The sequence below is a fragment of the Rattus norvegicus genome, chromosome 8 (assembly GCF_021556685.1).
Source record: "Rattus norvegicus strain SHRSP/BbbUtx chromosome 8, alternate assembly SHRSP_T2T, whole genome shotgun sequence".
NCBI lineage: Eukaryota > Metazoa > Chordata > Mammalia > Rodentia > Muridae > Rattus > Rattus norvegicus.
In genome coordinates this window covers 30128596-30150617 of record NC_141541.1, presented here as the reverse complement: position 1 = coordinate 30150617, position 22022 = coordinate 30128596, and the positions used below count along the sequence as shown (strand labels likewise).

Genomic DNA, 22022 nt, shown 5'->3' with positions numbered 1-22022 from the left:
TTATTTACTTACATGAGTACACTGTAGTTGTCATGAGACCCGCCAGAGGAGGACATCGGCTACCATCCACTTGGCTGTGAGCCACCATGTGGTTGTTGGGAATTGAACTCAGGACCTCTGGAAGAGCAGTCAATGCCCTTAACTGCTGAACCCTCTCTCCAGCCCCCAAACTTAAACTTGTAAACAACATTGAAACTATTGAAGGCTGTGGGAAATTTTGAAGTTGGGTCAGATGCATTTTGCACCATGGGATGGCCATAACACAGTCTGTGTGGACAAGGGGCAGAAAGATGGGCCTTAGAAATGAAATGTTGGGTGTTTAGTAGAAAAGGGATAAATTTGTGACAGTTAATATTGAGACGGAAAGACACTGCCCCCCCCCCCAGTGTGGGCAGCACCATCCCACAGGCTGGAGTTTCATACCAAATACAAAGAGCAAAGCCAGTTGTACCGACATTCATGTGTCTCTGTTTCCTGGTGTTGGATGCTGCGTGCATTCTCTGCAGTGATTTCAAAGTCAAAATAAACCTTTCTCTCCCGAAGCGGCTTCTTGTTGGGTATTTTGCATTGAATTAAGTATTAATTAATCCCAATAGCAGGTTCCTCAAATGTTTTATGCTCCTGAATAAACGACACATACACTGCCTTTATTTTTTAATATGCCTTAAACAGCACAATAGCCTTCATGCTGCTAGAATCTACCGCCTGTTGATAATTCTGAGTTATTACTTACTAATTCTATGTTCTATCTTGGCTGCTCTGGACCCAGTTGGGCAGCCCTCTGGGTGGTGCTCTCCTGGATCTTTCACATTGGAGCTAGGCCTCTGTCCTGCACTCTTCTCGGGCCTGGTATCTCTCCTCTCCTCCACATTCCTTCTTCTCCCTCCTTGGAGTCCAAAGCCTAGGAAATCCTAAAATCCTGCCTCTGTCTTTCCCAGCTATATGGATTCTGGCATCTTTATTCACCCATCAGAACGAGCTGGGGCAGCTTCCAAGAAGCTATGTGCAGACACACTCATGCAAGCAGTTTTTTGGTAGAACATAATTAGCATCTCTAATACAAGCAGCTACAATTTTGGTCACAAAATGGAAAAAGTAACTAGTGCAGAAATGTAATCTTAAAATTCATATGTCTATGATATTTGGGGCTTTTTGATGTTTATGAACTTTGGAAGGCAATTAGAATGGTGAGAGGTCATGACAGTAGCAGTCCCATAATGACGTTAATTTATGGCACTTTCTCTGTTCCACCATGTGATGTCCTGACCATATCATGAGGCAGCCAGGAGGCTCTCACTCACTGCCAGCACCATGCTCTTTGACTCACCCATACAACTCAAAAAAAGATAATAAGAAACCTTCCCTTATTTATAAATTGTCCATCTTGTGGCATTCCGTAATTACAACAGAAAATAGGGTAATAGTATTTATTATCAATTTGAGTGGCTCTAGAATCACCCATGGGACAAGCCTCTAGGCATAACAGTGTGGAATTGCCTAGATTAGGTTAACCTCCAGTGTGTCCATGAGGAATTATCTTGATTAGGTTAACTGAAGTAGGAAGACCTACCCTGAATTCAGAGTGGGTGGAGGTAAGGGTGGGAGCATCTTCTAGTTGTAACCTAGATATAAGGAGGTCCCAGGGAAAACCTTTGGCTTTCTGCTTGCTTGCTTCTTGCTAGTGAATGCTGCTGAAGCTATCCTTACCTGACAGCAGACATCCTCCTCAGACACGAGTGGCTCTCCAGGAGTCTGTCAGCTCTAGGTTGAGTCGGCTGAAGGATCCAGCCTTGTAGACCAAATCGCTACCTGGTTTCTCAGTTTCTCCAGTGAACAGACAGCTATTGTGACGATCCAGCCCATGACATGTAGTTTAATCTAATAAATCTTTTCACTATATATCCATTCTGTCAGTCTGTTCTGATGGAGAACCTTGACTAATGCAGACACATGCTATGAGAGCATTTAACTATTCTCCACAATCATATCCATGGTGGTAGAAGATGTGTTATTTGGAGGTGCTTGTGTGTGAGTGGTACGGAATAAAGTGAACGTGTTCCGATGGAAAGTTGATTCCATCATCTCCTGGGTCCTAGAGATCTTGAGTCATTGGAAGAAAGGAAATAAAGATGTGAAATAAAGATGATTAAGAAAAGTTCCCTGTAACCCTGAATAGAAATTAGAAATTACAATGCAAATGCATCATGTCTGTTAAGTCCAAAATCAATATAGCTTTCTAACTCTTCCCCTTTAAAAGGCCTAGGAATAATGAGCTTGGAATAGAAAATACAGCCTCCCGCGTCTGGGATGGGTTTTTGTTTTTTGAAACAGACTCTCATTATGTGGCCTATTCTCAAATGGACAGCCTTCTGCCTCAGCCTCCAGAGTGTGTGATTACAGTATGCTCCACTATGTCCTGCTTTAGCCAGGGTGTTGAAATACTACTTCTCAAAAAAAGAAACAACAATAGATAAAGGCCAGTTCCTGGTCCAGTAAGGAAGTTGCAAAAGACCATGGGGATCAGGCCACAGAGTACTTAGGAATGCATTTGAATACCTTCCTGTGCTCAGAGGAGAAAAATTTGAATGTCAGCAATGGTGATGATTGAAATAAGTTGAAGCCCACCAGATATGCATAAAATGTGAGCTCGTGATATTTTAAATGTAGGTGTGACCATGTAAACTCGAGAACTGATTCACCGGTAAATAACTACAAAGACAGAGGCATTTACCTGTGCTTCTTGTGGAAGGGATACCACTGGGTGACCAAAATCAAAAATGAGGACATGCATCTCTCCATGATAGCATCCCAAAACAAATGTTGGGACTTAATTATAGAATTAAACTGTCACCGTTTTGTAGACTCCTATGAATTAATAGATTCAAGAATACAGCATCGACACCAACTGTGTCCAACAGCACAAGAGCAGTGCAGGGAGAGGGGAAGGGAAGAAAGGAAAATGCAGGGGGAAGAGGAAGGAAAGAGGGAAGAGGAGGAGGAAGAGGGAAGGAAGGAGAAAGCAGACAATATACGCCTCCCAACGAAAGAACACACCATCACCTATAGTCTTGCCAAGAGGACTGAAAATGAGACCTGTGATATTCTCTAACTCCAGCTGCCAATATCCAGGATGCACAGAGCTCAGAGCACACAGTGAACTGCACCACAAGTACACACACACCAAACACAGACCAGAAAACCACATTTGCAGTGTCCTGCTACACTAAAGCAGGGGGTACGGGGCTGGCTGGCCTGTGACTCCAACGAGGCACAAAAGGCATGCAAATGTTTTTAAGTGATAAGATTAAACTGTGGACTGGGAGAACACAGTTAGATAATGGAATCACCGAAAGGCACTAGACACTAACAGCTTTGAAAGTCACAAGAACATTTTCTTGCCCCCCCCCGACCCATATGCATAATGAGTTATCATGGTATGCTTGGATGAAGCTCAGGGAGCTCAATTTGACTGAAGGAAATATAGTCACTGCCTTTAGGGCACTCACTGTAATAGGTGAAGTCGATTTCGAGCTGTAAACACATAGCTAATGTGTTACAGCCTCGGTGAACTCTAAGAGAAGGCCAGAGGCCTGAGTAGACAATTTCATAGGAGCTGGCATCTGTGAGGGAAGAGGAGAGGGAGGTGGGAAGAGAGAGGAGAAGGGGGGGAAGGAGGAGGAGGAGGAGAGAGGGAGAGAGGAAGGAGGAGGAGGAGGAGGAGGAGAGAGAGAGAGAGAAGGAGGAGGAGGAGAGAGAGAGAGGAAGGAAGAGGAGGAAGAGGAGGAGGAAGAGGAGGAGAGAGAGAGGAAGGAAGAGGAGGAGGAGGAGGAAGAGGAGAGAGAGAGAGAGGAAGGAGGAGGAGGAGAGAGAGGAAGAAGGAGGAGGAGGAGGAGGAGAGAGAGAGAGAGGAAGGAGGAGGAGGAGGAGAGAGAGAGAGAGAGAGAGAGAGAGAGAGAGAGAGAGAGAGAGATTTTTTCCAAGTAGAGAACAAAGCAGTGGGTCATGGGGAAGTTAACTGAGACATTCTGAGAGGTGTGGAAAAGCAAGGGGACACCTAAGGGTCAAGACTGAAACAATATGGTGGCTTTGTTTCTTCTGCCTTCCCAAAAGTATCTACCATCCTCCTCGGTGTCGCCCTCTGTGTCCAGGACAGTTTCCACACACAGCCATGTGCCTGATTCTTGGAAACTTGAACATAATTTCCTCCCCTGCCCAACACTGTGACTCTGTAGCTTGGGTGAGCTGGGAATTTTCATTATTCACAGAAGCAGCTGCGCGGCGCAGCTTCTAGTCATGGAGACCCGAGGCTTGAAGCACCTGAGGTGACGTGGACGGCAGTCACGAACTCATTCTCAGCCCCTCAGTGTGCTCATCTGTCAAGTGAAAGCAGGAAATTCTGCTTTCTGAAGCTGGTACAAGGTTGTATGGGATAATTTTTGCTGAGAACCAACTCTGGGCTTGGCACCTTGGTCCATGTCTTATGACCATAATTAAGTTCAGGCACCTTATTCCTAAGAGGGCTATTTTTAGAAGGAAAGACTATTTTTATTACTCTGAAAAATATCTGGTGGTTTTGGGGGCACCTTGTATTACATGCTTCCCAAACCCAGGACATTCCTACCTACCCCCAGCCCTCATTGAGAACAGAAAACTTAAGGTCAAAGCTGTTTGGATTCTCTGCCCACAGCCCATCTCACCCCTAGCAATGATCTATTCCAAGATGCCCATATGCACAAATAATCTTTGCCCTAAAAATAGACAGTGGGCACAGCTCTGTCGAGATTGGATTTCACCTCTTGTTTGTAAGCCTGTCAATCTGGCAGCCACTGCTAGGCTATAAATTATCTTCTTGAAAATCTTTAGTGACAACAGGAAGGGCTCTGGGGTATGGATTCTTGGCAATAGAACAGTTATGTGGCAAAATCTCCAGATCTAAAAAAACTGAGCAAGAGGCTTATTTACACCATGGCTATTTACCCTTGCAAAATCAGTACAGACTCCCCGGGTTGTTTTCAGTCAGGAGGGAACTACAAGGGCACATTCAGTAGATGGATGCAAGAGGAGAATGACGGGCTGGGGCTGGCTTCTACATGTTTCCCTACTTCTCTTTAAGGCTGCTGTCTACTGATTTTCTGAATTATTTGTTTATGTGGTGTTTGGTTTGTTTATTTGTTTGTTTGTTTGTTTGTTTTGAAACGAAGTCTTACAAAAGTTTCAGGTTTACCTCAAACCCTCCATTCTCCTGCCTCGCCTTTCAAGTGCTGGGGTTACAGGTCAGTCGCCATGCCTCGTCAGTATATTTCTACATAAGCTTTAGTCTGAGGGTGGACTGCCTTCAGTCCTCTGGGTCTACTCTAAGAATCGCCTTTGCCTCTCTAACCTTGTATCCTACTGCTTCAGCCTTTTCCATGCCAAGCTCTTTCTTCCAGGTCAGTTTTCCCTCAAACTATAGACCCAGAACCCTTCTTCCTTGATTCATTTGAACACAATTGCCACATGACAATTGGGTACCACCCCACTACGAGATATTTGAAGTGACTTAAGAGAGCAGAGCAGGACAGGAAAGCTGAAAAACATCACTCTCAGATCACTAAAGACCATAGCTGTGCTCAGTCCCAAGGGTCCCATGCCTGCAGCCTTGCTTCTTCACCCTGTTCTGCTGCCAAGTTGTCTTGGCCTTCCCTGACCTGAACTGGGAACCCTTCCTCCAGGCCCTTTTCACCCAGTTCTGAAGCTCCCTTCCCACCTCTCCCACCCCTCCCAGTTCCAGTGTTCACATCACGGTCACCTTTGAGAAGTCTTTCCTGTACACAAAGAAGGAGACTTTTGTACTGTAAATAATATATGGGGGGTTGAATACATAAGCCCCACAAATACCCAAAACTGTCAGTGAATGCTCACATTCTTTATATGAAATATTATGGTATTTTCATATAACCTATGTGCGTCTTTTTGAATCATCTCTGGAGTACTCCTAATATCAAATACAATACAAGCCCTGTGTGAATTCTTGATCCGAATGATTTAGGAAATAATAACAAAAGGTAAAGTCTGTATTTGATCAGTGCAGGTGCACTTTTTCTCCATGTTTTTGACCCGTGATCAATAGGATCCCCTGATGTACTCGAAGATATCAACTGTCCTTCCTGTCTCAGTCTGGAGCACCTGCTTGGTATTGGCTTCCAACGTTCATGGATTCTCAACAGCAAGAGATGCATAAGATCTTGCTTCTATCTTAAGAGCATGGACCCTACGCAGCCAATGCAAGTGTTCTCTGGGTCTGGTTCCAGGAATATGCTACTGTACCTAAACAATAGCAGCTTCCTGCTGGCGTCTTGTACCTGCCATCTTGCTTCTCTTCCTGCCCAGTGGAATTCTTCCAGGGATTTTTTTTATCATGTCTGGAGCTTCAGGCTCAGTATAATCAGGTCTTGAAGACAGTGACTCCTGTCTCCTGCCCTAGAACCTCGGCATCTAACCCAGACTCCAGGGCTCTAGTATTGGTATTTGCCTCAATAGTCCCTTTGAAACTCAACAGGAAGATACATTGCCACAGAACAGCGCTTCCTAAGGACCAAGTCCTGGGGAACAATCAAAGAGGAAGTTAGATGTACCCCCTGGGCTTCCCATGTCCCTGCCATTCAAGTATCATCACATATGTGAACTGTGGAGCCTTGTTCATGCTGGGAAGTTCACACACAGAGATCTCAGCATGAAGCATGACAAAAAAAAGAAAACATTGAAGATCTCATAGATACACACATTAACAGATACCGCCTCAAAATGCAGACACATGTAAGTAAAAGTCTAACATCCACAAGAGAGAATGTCTCAAGTCCTGTCTCAAGGCTACAGCAATAACCTTGAAGGTTTTGTTTCACCGTGTCTACATTTGAAAAATCAAGTTACTTCTAATAAATAATAGATTCTGAAAAAAATGTATGGAGCTGTGACCCCCTCCACTAAACTTGTTATTCTCCTATTTCTGTTTCCTGGCCTTTGATTTGTTTCCTTGTCCTCAGACAATGGTCTCCTGGCCATTAGCTTCAGCACACTACCCCTCATCTGTCTTCCAAGCAATGCATTCTCCCAGCCCCACACCAACCCCATGCACTGAGCCCTCTCCTCCTCCTCCTCCTCCTCCTCCTCTTCTTCCTCTTCCTCCTCCTCCTCCTCCTCTTCCTCCTCCTCCTCTTCCTCCTCCTCCTCCTCCTCCTCTTCCTCCTCCTCCTCCTCCTCTTCCTCCTCCTCCTCTTCCTACTCCTCCTCTTCCTACTCCTCCTCTTCCTCCTCCTCTTCCTCCTCCTCCTCTTCCTCCTCTTCCTCTTCCTCCTCCTCCTCTTCCTCCTCCTCCTCCTCTTCCTACTCCTCCTCTTCCTCCTCCTCCTCCTCTTCTTCCTCCTCTTCCCCCTCCTCCTCCTCTTCCTCCTCCTCCTCCTCTTCCTCCTCCTCTTCCTCCTCCTCCTCTTCCTCCTCCTCCTCCTCTTCCTCCTCCTCTTCCTCCTCCTCCTCTTCCTCCTCCTCCTCCTCTTCTTCCTCCTCCTCTTCCTCCTCCTCCTCTTCCTCCTCCTCTTCCCCCTCCTCCTCCTCTTCCTCCTCCTCCTCTTCCTCCTCCTCCTCTTCCTCCTCCTCTTCCTCCTCCTCCTCTTCCTTCTCCTCTTCCCCCTCCTCCTCCTCCTCCTCTTCCTCCTCCTCCTCTTCCTCCTCCTCCTCTTCCTCCTCCTCCTCTTCCTTCTCCTCTTCCCCCTCCTCCTCCTCCTCCTCTTCCTCCTCCTCCTCTTCCTCCTCCTCCTCTTCCTTCTCCTCTTCCTCTTCCTCCACCTCTCCCTCCTCCTCCTCCTCTTCCTACTCCTCCTCTTCCTCCTCCTCCTCCTCTTCTTCCTCCTCTTCCCCCTCCTCCTCCTCTTCCTCCTCCTCCTCCTCTTCCTCCTCCTCTTCCTCCTCCTCCTCTTCCTCCTCCTCTTCCTCCTCCTCCTCTTCCTCCTCCTCTTCCCCCTCCTCCTCCTCTTCCTCCTCTTCCCCCTCCTCCTCCTCTTCCTCCTCCTCTTCCTCCTCCTCTTCCTCCTCCTCCTCTTCCTCCTCTTCCCCCTCCTCCTCCTCTTCCTCCTCCTCCTCTTCCTCCTCCTCCTCTTCCTCCTCCTCCTCTTCCTCCCCCCTCCTCTTCTTCCTCCTCCCCCTCCTCCTCCTCTTCCTCCTCCTCCTCTTCCTCCTCCTCTTCCTCCTCCTCCTCTTCCTCCTCCTCCTCTTCCTCCTCCTCTTCCTCCTCCTCCTCCTCCTCCTCCTTGAGTAACTTCTCCTAAATCCCACTGGCTTACAGAGCAGCTCAGTGTTCTTCAATCACAGACAAGAATGCCAGAAACATGAGACCGTGAGAAGAATGTGACAGAAAAATCTAAATGAAATGGCATGACTTGTGAACCATTTTCAGAAGCTTGTCAAAAGAATCCGGTTGTGCAACACATAACTTTTATTCAGATAAACAAAAGTTCAGTCTGATGAAATAGTCATACTTTATTAACTTGTTGTCTAAGTAGTTGAGGGATATCAGCTGAGCTAATTATACAATGAGTTGTTCACTCTTACAAATTCCGTGGACTTTTTAGAGCATTTATTAGTCCTGAAGGACATTCCATGTGCCAAACATTTGCTGGACATTTTTCACATATTGTATTTTGGAACAGAAGAAACAAATTTAGCAAGATAAGATTGGGTGTAAGAGTGCAAGTCCCTTCGGAGTACTGTGGCAAGATATTGAGCTGTTTCTTCCACTCATATGGAAGTTATATTAAATTAACTCAAGGCAATAATATTATCCTCGGTTTCAAGCTGAAAATGTAATCTAATAATTAGCATACAAGATTAATATAGGAACACAACTTTCCAAAGCCAAATACTAGACAGTAGCCAAGTAGACTCCACAATTGATCTGAATGTCCTCAGAACCTGGGACTAATTGTGGTTATCTGAAAATGAAAACATGGTATAACCATGAGTTGGTATTTGGGGAGAGAACCAACAAGGAAAGCCTAATGGGGTCTGTGATACACTCTGAAGAAACTTGCCTCTCCAAATTAAACAGTCCAGCCTGATCAAAACAAAGAGGTGTATTCTGTATGACTGTGTAAACTGGAAACTGACTTTAAATGTAACTACACAAAGGAGCTCAGACTCAGAGAAAATGGGCCTCTGGCACGCCATGGCTCCTGTGGATAATAATTGTATTGTCACTCTGTGGCAAAGCCCTTCTCAATGTTTCTTCACACCTTGGATACTGAACCTTCCCTGGTGACCCAGGCTTTCAGAGGTACTTGTGATCTAGCATCATCCAAACTCCAGAAAGTTCTATCTAACCTTTAGCTCATTGTTTGATATCATAGTTTTATCTACAAGACTCCAGTGTGAACTTCAGTCCCTTCACCCATCTCCACCCTGTGACAATAACACCTGATTTGCATCGGGGTGCCCAAGTCAGCCATGTCACTGGCTAGTCAATGGTAGTGAAGCACAATGCTGCTCCTACCTCCCTCACATCCACTGACATCACCTCAGTAGAGTCAGGGGCTCCTCCCTGTTCTCCCTCCATGGTTTGTGGTACTTTGTCCTGTCCTTGGGTCTATCTGTGTTTTCCTTTCCATAGGGCACATTAACCAATCACTTCCCTTTAAATACAAAGGGAAAAACCTGAGGAATTAAGTTTCTCCATCTCATTGGATAATCATGGCTCGAAGATTTGGTGAGGGCAAAGGTTCTCGATTGTACATAAACGAAGAGGGAGAGAAAGTAAAACTCAGCCACAAAGAAACCAAGCAGCTGAGTCTGGGTCACCACACACTAAGGATTGCTCAGAAGAAGGGGGGCTGGATACAAAGCAAGTAGTCCCCCCATTTTGTTCCTTTACTGCAGCCTCAGGAAAAGGCCTGAATCCTGGAAGGAAGATCCAGGGATGGCCAGATTTTCTCACGTTTAATACGGAGGTTATTTCCACACAGCTCCCTGCTTTACCTTCCTCATGGGTAACGTAGACTCTGCTGAGGATTTAGTTCATGTGTCAGAAGTCTTTTCGGACTGCCAGTGTTCATCTTCTTTTAAACCCCGAGTTCTAAACTGATGCTTGTCAATGTGAGGTCCAAGGCCAGAGGGAAGGAGTTGAGCATTCTGAGGTCTCAGCATGGCCAGTGGTACCCCCCAATCATCTAACAACCACACCATCCCACACAGATCAACCATCAGCTCTCCTCACATCAGCCTGTGGGCAACAACATAAGCTTCGCTACCACAGCAAGACCAAAGTTCACGTCTAATAACAATTTTGAGGGTTTAGAAATGAGTCATGATGTGAAAAATGCTTCTTACTGGAGAACAGAGATAATTCTATCCTTCTGTGTGAGAACTATTGTCACTGACAGCTCTATCATATGCTGTTTTATCACACTATATGTTATTATTTGTTAAATTAAATCTTTTCTAAGTGATTACGATATTGCACAATGACAATGAGTTCATTTAATCGTTAATGAGAAATATTCTCGTTTCCATTTCAAAGATTTGCTTTTATTCATGAGTATGTGTGTGAACACATACATGCAGGTGCCTGTGCAGGCTGTAAGAGATGGGTGGGTATCATGAAGCTGGAGTTGTAGACAGTTGTGAGCCACCTGATATGGTTTCTGGAAACCAAACCCCGGTTCTCTGAAATAATAGCAAGTGCTTCTAACAGCTGAGCCACAGGCGAGCAGTCTTGTGGGTGCTTAGTTAACACAAGGTGGTACAGCTCTGGCTACCCCTGGGCCTCACTGACTGAGCTGTGGAAATCTAGAAGGAACTTTTATTTTAGCTCACTTTACACCATGCTCACTCCTCCCCTCTTGATCATCCCCTCTCACAATCCTTCTCTCTCTCCTTTTGTCCTCTTAGTGGGTGGGTTCCCCCTGAAATCCCCCCTTCCTGGCATCTCAAGTCTCTGCAAGGTTAGTTGTACCCTCTCCCACTGAGGCCAGACAAGGTAGCCCAGCTTGAGGAATATATCCCACAGACAGGCAACAGCTTTTGGGATAGCCTCTGCTCCAGTTGTTCAGGACTCACAAGAAGACCAAGCTGCACATCTGCTACATACATGCAGGGAAGCCAAGGTCCAGCCTGTATATTTTCTTTGGTTGGTGGCCCAGTCTCTGAAAGCCCAAAGGGTCCAGGTTAGTTGACTCTGTTGTTTTTCCTCTGGAATTCTTATCCCCTGCGGGACCTGAAACCCTAAAAGGAACATTTCTGTGGTGGCATCTAGATGTCCATCATTTCACTGAATATTGGAGACTTCTTTTTGTCGTCTGCCTCCCCTGATCTCTGCAGAGTGGGTGCTGCTCTCTCTATAGAGTGCCGTATCCCTGTCTGTCCTCCATCCAGCAGACAGAGCTGACCTTTCTCCATGCATTATGTCTGTATCTCCCCTTTGTTGCTGCTGTTGACTGGCAGAATGTTCTCCAACAGTGATCCCTCTCTTCCTCACACGGGTTAGCCTTGAGTGCATGTTAGCGCCCTCATGTAACTGACCTCCGTGTAACTCCCCTCTGTCTGCTTTGACTCACTGGTATTTCACTGAGCAGCCTGCCCTCCTAACAGTCAGAGCTAAGCCTAGCCTCGGCTCTGTGTCCCTGTTTCCTAACACCAACTCTCCTGCCATCTCCCAGGCCTGTCAAGTCCTGCTCCTCCTCATTTCAGCTGACATCATCTGTGTCTCCCCACAGAAAGGGAAGTCATTGAACAGGGGCTTCATGTTCCTATGTTCAAGTCAATCCCCTCTTCCTGCATCCAAATCCACACATTGTCCTGGCTTCCTCCTGCTGTCTGTATTCTGTCCATCCTGCTCCCAAACTGCTCTGCACTCCCAAGTTTCTGCCGCTAGCTGGGGACGCACTCTCGACAGCCTGTGCTCCATTGCTATTACCTCTCCCCTGGAGCTCAGTCCTTGCCCAATCTTCCAGTCCCAAAGCCTGGACATATTCCGCTCAGGCTATGTTCTTTCCCTCAGGCCCACCTGAGTCACCATGAATGTAAAACACCAGACAATCTTAGTTTAGAATCAACAGATGACACAACCACTGGGCACGGAATCAATCATCCTAAACTCATAATTATTCTGTTAGAAATCTTCCCATGGCTGAATCCACCACCAGATTTAACAGTTCCTGATCTACATTTTGCCTGCTTTCGCTCCAGCCTTCCCATACAAAGACTTCCCTCTTCCTTAGTCCCCTCTTCCTCTTTAGGACTGGGAAAGTCTGCCTCCTCCTTCTTGCCCAGCAATTGGCTTCTTGTTGTTTTTATTATCCAATCAATTAATTAGGGGGAAATTCCGCTAAGGATTTTGTTTCATGTTAATTTTCTGGTTTTGAAAATCATGGTCTTGTTGTCCATGTGGCTGACACTGGGGAGCTGGATGAAAACTGTAGTAAGCTTTCTGTGCTATTCTTCGCACCTTTCTGTAGGTGTGCAATTATGGCAAAGCAAAGCACCGAAAAAAAGCAAATAAATGGGGCTGAGTCTTCAAGTGACACCGTCATTAAAGATTTAAACAGGGGGCTGGAGAGATGGCTCAGTGGTTAAGAGCACTGACTATTGCTTTTCCAGAGGTCCTGAGTTCAATTCTCAGCAACCACATGGTGGCTCACAACCATCTGTAAATGGGATCTGATGCCCTCTTCTGATGTGTCTGAAGACTGCTACAGTGTACTCATATAAATTTAAAAAAAATAAAGATTTAAACAGAAGAGCTTTGAAAGTGTTGCTTTGACTCTGCGAACAGAAGAAAATTGAGTGTTGTACCGTTGAGCTATATATAGACCTCAATCCTCTGTCCAACCCAGAGTTATTGTGCTCTCATATAGAACTCGGCTTCTCACACTTTCTCAGAGGAGTCCATGAAGATGACTAGTACCAAGAAATACTTGTCACTTCTTTATGGATATATCAGGGTACCATTTGTTCAAGGTCATTTTGAAAATACCAATCTCTTGGTCCCTCATGTCCTCCCACCTCAGACAATCACTCAAGATATTTTTCTCCTCTTCCTTCTCCTCTTCTTCTAAAAACATATGAAATGTCAAAGTATAAACAGCTCGCAAGTATATTTCTTCAAACCGTATAAGCTAGTCTGGTCCTTGTCATGGATCTAATTTCAATCTCCAGATGAACCTACATAAAGAAGGAAAGAAATAACTGATTGCATAGAATTGTCCTCTGACCTCCACACATATGTATACCCTACACAGAATAATAATGATGGTGATGGTAAAAATAACATGATGATGGTGATGATGATGATGGTGATGATGGTGATGATGATGATAAATTTTACCAGAGCCTATAACCTTCAGCATAATGTAACCTGCTGTTCTCTGACTTCCACACACATGCACAAAGCCTGACACAAGATGATAATGATGATGATGATGATGATGATGATGATGATGATGATGGTTTTTAATGGAATCTTTAACCTTAAGTATCATATAAGCTGCTTAGTGAGGAGGTATAAACTGATATTACAAGAGTATCTTGGCTTCTTCTAGATAGAGATATAATAATTAATGTACAATAATAGGCTATTAAAATAAATAAATAAAAAGGCCCTGGCTACAACACTTGACAATTGCCACAGGGCAATTCCACCATAGCAGATTTGACTGTGTTGAGACAATGCTACTAAAGGTGGATTTAACCAAGGAAGCCTATAGCAGCACAGGACAGCCCTAAGGTCTAGAAAGATTCCCTCCTATCCCCAGTAGAGGGTTACAGCCTACCACATGATCGATCATGGGAGGAGGTTACTTTGTCCGGGTGGGTATGTGCCACCCATTCTCAAGGCCCCCTTAGGCTTCGGGGTTTGAATTCCATACAAGCTAAGCGTGCTTCTCCACTCATGGAATCAGACAAGGCTCATCTCTTTCTGTGTGTCCCTCAGACAGGCTCCATTCACCAAGATGACCAGCTACAAAGTTTCTGAGCTGCTTTGGAAGGCATGTAGCTAGCTGGCTCCCATAATTAATAGTTTCCTGGGGTACTGGAAGCCAGTTTATCCAGGCTTTTTTCACACACAGATGCCTCCTTTCCTCCTACCTCTCTGTCCATGTGCCCTGTTCCTATGTGGGCTGCTGGGCCTTTTCTGCTTTGCCCTGGATGATATTCCTGCTTTCTGGCCTTTTAACCAGAGGACTTCACAAAAGTATCTTGTTATCTTAACTTGCTTTTTTCGTTGCTGACCAAAAGCAACTCACAGAGGAAAAGGTTTATCTGTTTTACACACCCACATAACAGCCTCTTATTGAGGGAAGCAAGAATCTGGAGGCAGAACTGAAGCAGAACCTCAGAAGAGGGCCACTTACTGGCATGATCCTCGGGCTCGCATTCAGCTGCCTTCCTTCTACCTACCTGGCTTGCCTGCCAGGAGTGGTACCACTCACAGTGGAGTAGACCTCCCTGCCTCAATCATTAACACAAAAACAATGTTCTACAGACTTTCCTAGCACAGTCTGATGGAGGCATACTTTTAATTGAGGTACTCTCTTCCCAACCGACTCTAGTTTGTGTCAGATTGACAAAGAACTAACCAGCACACCTTGTAGGTAAAGGTGCTTCCCTTGATAAAATAATAATAATAATAATAATAATAATAATGATGATGATGATGATGATGATGATGATGATGATGATGATGGTGTCTGGTACTACTTAGTGTAAGTGCATTTGTTTTCCTTCTTACTTGTGAATGGATCATAATGAGAAATACATGCAAGGTCATAGTAAATTAGAAAACTGAGATTATGTATGTAAAGCACAGCCTCTAGCGATTAACCTTATCTTGTTGGTTAGATTGAGCGATGCCCACGGATTCATACAGGTATTTCCTCCAGCCGTGCCCATGAGGGTTCCGTCCAGTCAGATAGACCACAAAGGCTCTGAGCTAATGTATGCTATGATTTATCTGCAATTCAAGTTTTGAAAGACTACTGGCAATGGTGACAAATGTAGACAACAGGACCTAAATGAAAGGAAGATAGTTGTAGGGAAGGGGTGCCTGTGAAGGGTGATCTTGGTCCCCAACACCATCCTTTAACCCTTCTCTGATCTTTGCCTTACAGTAAAGTGAAAAGGTTCTACCACATACTTTCTCCTCTATGTTATTCTGCCTCAACCTTCAGCCCAAAGCAGTTCATCCAAGGCCTAAAAAGATTACCAGGACATCTGCTATGAGACAGTGTGTTCTATACATGACAGAGAAGCTGGACCCGTGAAATCTCAACAACGTGATCACCTAGGTAAAGACCTATGTAGGGACAAACCCAGCCGACATGCCAACATGAATGGGGAAAATCTCACAAGACCCCATCCTAGATGAAGAGCTGCAGACAGTTGATGCCTGAAACATTATGGAGATATATAAAATAATGAAGAAATATTCTTCCCCATGAACAATCTCTCTGACCAGTTACTGTCTCAGTTAGGGTTACTATTGCTGTGTTGAAACACCATGACCAGCACAACTTAAGGAGGTAAAGTAAGGGTTTATTTGGTTATACGTCCATCATTGAAAAAATATGGACAGAAACTTAAACAAAGTAGAATCCTGGAGACAGGAGCTGATGTAGAGGCCATGGAGGGGTGCTGTTTTCTGGCTTGTTCACCCCACTTCTTATAGAACCCAGGACTGGGTCCAGGGCTGGGTTGTCCCCATCAACCACTAAGAAATCGCTCTATAGGCTTGTCTACAGTTTGGGCTTATGTAGGCATTTTCTCTACCGAGGCTCCCACCTCTCCAATGATTCTAGCTTATGTTAAGATAAAAGTGACCAGCACTATTATTCAATCTCAAATGTCAGCCATATATATATATATATATATATATATATATATATGCGTGTGAGTATGTATATATGTGTATATGTGTATATGTATAATGTATATAATGATGATATATATGTAGGCAGACAGACAGACATAGCTAAATAATAATTTTAAAAGAAGAGGTTAAAAATTTGAGATGGAGTTATGGTGGACATGGCCATGGGAGGAATTGGAGAGAAAGGAAGGGTGGAGATGATATCAATCTAATGTCACAGCATTAGCTTCCAATAACCCCATCCCTTCTCCCTCTCTTCTTGGACCCAGAGTACTACATACAACTTCCATTTTGACAGCAAAAGAGACTTAGAGGGGAAGTCAATCTAGGAGGTCTTCGTGTTGTTTGCAAGAGGCATTCAGAGCCTGTCATGAAAGGTTACCCAGAGCATTCCAGTGTTTCTGCTCTGAAGCCCAGCTTCAAGTGGCAAAACAGCTTTGTCTCTCAGCACAGTGACAGGGCCTCAGACCCCCAAATGCCACTCTCGTTCCTTCAGAGCCATTTGCAGTCTCTTGTGTGGTCAGAGACACAGACATGCCTGCTATATGTACAGATGGTCATTAGTTCATGGGCACATGTGGAATTCAAATGGATCTCCCTCAGGTATGTCCTAACCCCTACCCAGGGGTTGTGACACAGACTCAAATTCCAGCCTCGTTGCTTACTGGCCGTGTGGCTTTGGGTAAGATACCCGACTCTTCAGAGCTTCACAGTGTCACTTCTGCCCTCCTCCCACTTTCTGCAGCTGCACAGGAGGACTGGTAGGGATCTTCTTACTCATCCATGTGAACATGCTTCAAGCCAGAAGTTAACACAAGGACGTTTCCTCAATGACACTTTTACCTTTTGTGAGACAGGGTCGCACAAACCTGGTGCTCTCTGGGTTAAACTGTCTAGCCATCAACCCCAGGGTCTACTCTCCATTCTTCCGGGCCCACGGCTAAGGTTATAGACACACACCACCATGTCCATTTATTATGTGGGTGCTAATTCCCTCCATCAGCAACCTACAGTAAGATCCTCTCAGAGCTGTAATGAGAGGCAGCTCCCAGCTTATCTTCCTGTCATGAGTCAAGAGGAATTTGTATTTTGTTATAAAGCTCCTTGAATTTCTTTCTGTAAGCCTCTTGGATCCTCTATCACTGTTGAATGGCAATGGATGTCACCCAGTAGCAGAAGCAAAAGGAACCCAGGAGAACGCACTTAAGGACAACCCTTAGCTGCTTCAGTAGGATATCTATCTCCTCTCAGGTCCTCCTTCTGGCTGAGGCTGGGCAGCAACAGTGGTAAGAAGAGTCATTCGGAGGCTCAGCTTGGTCCACTGTGGGAATAGCTGACATTGGCAATCCCAGCACCATTGGCCTGGCCCTCCATGCTTAAGAAAGTTGGCTGTCAAGACCAATTCCATTCCCAAATACAGTGAAATCCACTCACAAACCTGGGAGTCTGAAGGCAGCCAGATCCACCTCTCAAACCGCGAATTTTCATCATAAAGGAAATTGCCCCTCGGTTTGGATTGTTGAGGAACTGATAACAATCTGTTGCTGAGGTAACTATTCTCCCAAAAAGATCAAGCAGAGAAATTACTCAGAAGGACAATGATGTAATTTCGAACCCCTTGGCCACCTGGCTGCAAGTCAGGAACTATAGCCAAAAGCCTGCGAACATTATTTTCTTTGCTTACAATTCCCTTAAGAGTTCAGGCATGGGAATCTCGTCCCCCTCCCCTCAGCCCTTACAGCCAGAGCAAGCAGCAGCATTTGTCACCATGCCTAGAAAAGAAAAGAGGGCCTTTGTGTAGTAACTCAAGAAGGCTTCTGAGCCAAAGTCTCCCTCCCCCAGCTCTTGTCAGTGGTCCTGCAAGGGGGAGCCCAGAGAACAGCCTGTCAGCTCTTTTCAGGGCTGAGAAAGTCAGGCTTTTAGTCACCTTGGCTAGGCTGAGGGACTTGGCTCACTGGTCATCAGCCCAGGATTTACACAGAGAGCAAAGGGATGGGAAATGCCAGGCCTTTCACTGCTTGAGAATGAGGGACTTTCAGAGATGAAGGAGACTATGGCGGCCCTGAGAGGAGTCACTGTGCTCCTTGATTAATGAAAGATGGAGCCACACCATGGCCACACAGTCCAGGCCCAGGGCTCTTGCTTGTCTAGAGGCATCAGCAGTAGGGAAATATCCCTCTGGTCTTGTATCTCCCTGGTGAGACAGACACTGCAGCTGCCCCACCTCAGCAGCTCAGCTACATCATGCACTGATGTGCGCTGGCTCTGTCAGACCCCACTAAAAGATTAGATTCACCTCAGAACTCCTCATCCACCTCCACTTCCCTCCCATCATTACCTCCATCTGGCTGCCAAGATAACTGCCAGTCCAATACCTAGTAGTTTGTTCCAGAGGGAGCTAGATCCTTCGAAGGGCAATCACAAACTCTTAGGGATAGTATTCAAAGCCAGTGAAAAGAGAACAGCTTTAGAATTACACAGACAGGGGTGCGACAGTTGACTCTCTTTCCTTTTATGTTGTATTGGTCATTTAACTGAAGTTTTCTAAGCTTAAATGAGTAAAATAGAGCTAATGATCCACCCCAAAAAAGTTTTAAGACTTGCAGAAGAGTCTATAGTTCTGGCACATAGTGGCATGTGGTAATCACAGCCGATACCTTCTGGAACCCTCTCACTGACCAGGCTGTTCAATAGGTCTCAGAATAATCACTTGACCACCAGCTGTCTCTTCCGTTTGGTAATTCTGGGTGTAACTGTTCCTTGTTTCAAGCAAACTCAGTTTCTGAAATGTTTCTGGAACATGGTCTGTGTGCAGAGCCCATCTTGGGTTCTGGGGGTTGCAGAAGCTGCTACTTGGGAGCCCAGGGCAGACTGTAGGTGTGCAGGGTAAAAACTTGCCTAGGAAGTCAAGTGAGCGCTGGAGCACTACATAAACTAACATCAGAGCTCCTCTGTGGCAGCAAAAATCTCAGTTCCATTCCCATGCCAGGGATCTAGAGGCGAGGCAGGGAGCTGCAGTTCCCCTGTATGCTGTTAAGGTGTGGAACCCACGTAGCACACAAGTACTGGAGAAGTCACCTGCATCAAGTGCTCAATCACTCAACTGTCTGTCAGTTCTGTCTCAAGCCACAAGAGGCTCCAGAAAGCCTTGGGCAGGGATTCAGTGCATGTGATTTATGGGCTGAGGGGTGGAGGCAGGGGCATGCATTTTACCCATTCAGCCATGTTCCTTACCTGGCTATTTCCAAGGTGATTGTAGCAAAAGTCTCCCTCTGACACAAAGAGCAGGCTGCTCTCAGGCAGGGGGCCCCACCAGCTTCCTGACACCATGTTCCTTTCCAAGTAACCACTGGATGTGGGAGGGAACCCACCTGGGAGCTCAGGGACTGGAGTGACCAAACCAACACTGTTATTCTCACGAGCTGGGAACCCTTTGATTCCTAATATGGCAGCCCAAGTTGTAAGATGTATATATTAAAATCATGCCTAACCGAGTATCCTATCTTCTGCAAACACACAAATAACTGTAGCAGGCCAAATTCTTAGATCTCAAAGAAAACTCCAGCCTCTCCATAGTCCTTAGTATGTGACATTGGCCACCACCACTTCCAGCAACAAAGTGTTTACTTATTGTGTCCACAAATGTAAAAAGTTCCTACCTCTCTGCCAACATCCGGAATACCCATAGATCTCTTGGTATGCCTCATGCCTTTCCTAGTGTCAAGGCAAGTAACACCTCCTGCTTTTATCCCTGCAATATATCTTAGTGGAACCTCCTACCTTTAGCTTGCAGATGTTGAACACTCCCTACCCAGCAAAGTCTCTAACACGCTGGGATGTTCTCTACCAACTCTCATGTCCCCAACTCTGAGATCTTCCTCACCGAAGCACACAACAGGAAAGAGACTTTTGGTTGCCTGAGGTGTATGCCCTGCTGCGTCATTCTTCCCACTTGAAACTGGTTTTCATTATTCTGGTCTGCCTCACTCTTCAGGACATCATTGCAGAAACACCGTGAGAGGGGTCTTCCCTGTGCTCTGGCTGGCTCAACTGAGCTCTCTGGAACCCACCATTCCTCACTCTATATTACTTCAGAGTATCAACCAGCACCATAGTGCTCTTCCCTGGAGAAAAGACCTGAGGCACGCAAGCATACACATTATGCTTAGTTGTGGTGCTTCTCATATATGTATGTATGTATGTATGTATGTATGTATGTATGTATGTATATATATATGTATATATATATGTGGTATGTGGTACCAACTGTGGTATACTATGTGGTACATGTGTGCTGGCTTCCTCCAGCTCTGCCCCACACTGGGGAACGGCTACTGTGTGCCTTTTGGGAACCAGCTGTGGTTCTGCAGCCTTGATTTCCTCCTTCATGGTGTCCAGGAGCCAATGCACATCGAGTGAGAAGGATGAATCAGAATCCACAATAAATGGGGTCTTCAAGGTCTCTGTCAGGTGGGAGTGAGTGCATGGGATGGAGCATTGGTTGGGGAGCCTTCTCCAAGGATTTTAGTGTAGATGAATCCTGCTCCAGCAATCTTTAGTGAAACAGCTGGTAGGAATACACTTTATTGGGGTGAACAAGGGCTATATGTGAACCTTGGGGAGTGGGAAGGAGTTTCAGGGTGAATGTAACCTCATCAGATAGAGTTTAAAGTTCAGTGAATGCCTCAGTTATGTAGAGAGGCATTCCAGGAATCCCAGGTACCTGCTGGGTAGGAAAGAGAAAGTTGAACTTGTAGGTTGCCAAGGACTCTGTGACACTCCTCAGGTAGAAGATTGAGGGTCAGGCTTCCCAGATCAGGCAGAGAAGAATCCCCATTAAGAAAAGGGAATATTCTTCATTTTGTCCCAAGCTCACAGGAGCTTGGACACACACACACACACACACACACACACACACACACACACACACACACACACACATTACACTGACCTCAAACTAGCTATGTTGCTGGCCATTAGTTTATGATCCTCCTCCTTCTATCTCCCCAGTCTTGGGGTTACAGGCTGTACAACCAAACCCACTTTCATGTAGTACTGGTATTGAGTCCAGGACGAGTACTCCTGCCCATTGAGCAACCACCCCAGCCATAGACAGAAATTTTTCTTTAAAATGAATGAATGAATGAATGATCCAAATAGGTTTTGTTTCTCTGAATTTCCCTGTGACTTTTTCTGATTTTCATAGACCATTTGCAGTTCTCATATCCAGCCTTGCTATATTATCTCATGTGTATACATGTGTGCACATGTATGCACATGCATGTGGATCCAGAGGTCAATGTTGGCTTTCTTCCTCTTATTATTTCCTGTTTCATTTTACAGGATTAGGGTCACTCCCTGGACTTGGAGCTCACCTATTTGGCAAAATAAGTGGAACAGAGAGGTCAGGGACTCTTCTGTCTCTACTCCCCAGCACTGGGATGACAGGAGCAAGCTAACGTGGATTCTGAGGATTTGAACTCAGAGACCCATTTTTGTGCAGCTGGCACTTTGCCAACTGAGCTCTTTGCCCAAGGTCCACTCTGACCTGCAATTGTGCTCATCAAGGACTTATTTTCTGTCTTGTGTTTGTTCAGGCCACAGTATGTCACTTAGATTTTTCTATTTACAATCATATTATTTATATATGTGTATATATATATATACATATATATATATATATGATCAGGATGTCTGTATGTAATACCATAAGCAACTCAATTCCTCGAGAAAGAGATGGGCTTTTTTTTCTTGCTTCCCTCTGTCAATTCACCATCTCTGAGTGAGTTTCAGGAAATGAATTTATTCAAGACTCAACAAACATTTATGGAATATCTAATAACATTTCCATCCTGGTACCTGGATGAGGTCCCAGTCAATGCATCTGCAGGGATAGAGCTCTGACTTTATTTATAGGCTGGGAGGCTTCACGAAGCCTCTATTCTAACCCTGAAGTTGCAAGCTGCCAAGAGACTGATCTGCAAATCTGAGCGTCTGAAGACTTCATAAGAAAACATACAGTTAGAGGATGGCTTTTTGACAGTTCCACTCATCGGAGCCCACTTATTCTTCCAGAATGTTCCCCAGCTCAGCTCAGGAAGGGGCTCTCTCCACACAGCAGGAGAGGGCAGAA

At 45.4% G+C, this 22022-nt stretch overlaps 1 pseudogene; it reads right to left on the bottom strand.

Moving 5' to 3' along the window:
* Positions 1 to 4259: 4259 nt before the first annotated feature.
* Positions 4260 to 22022, bottom strand: part of LOC148003998 (uncharacterized) — a 42448-nt pseudogene continuing 24685 nt past the window's right edge.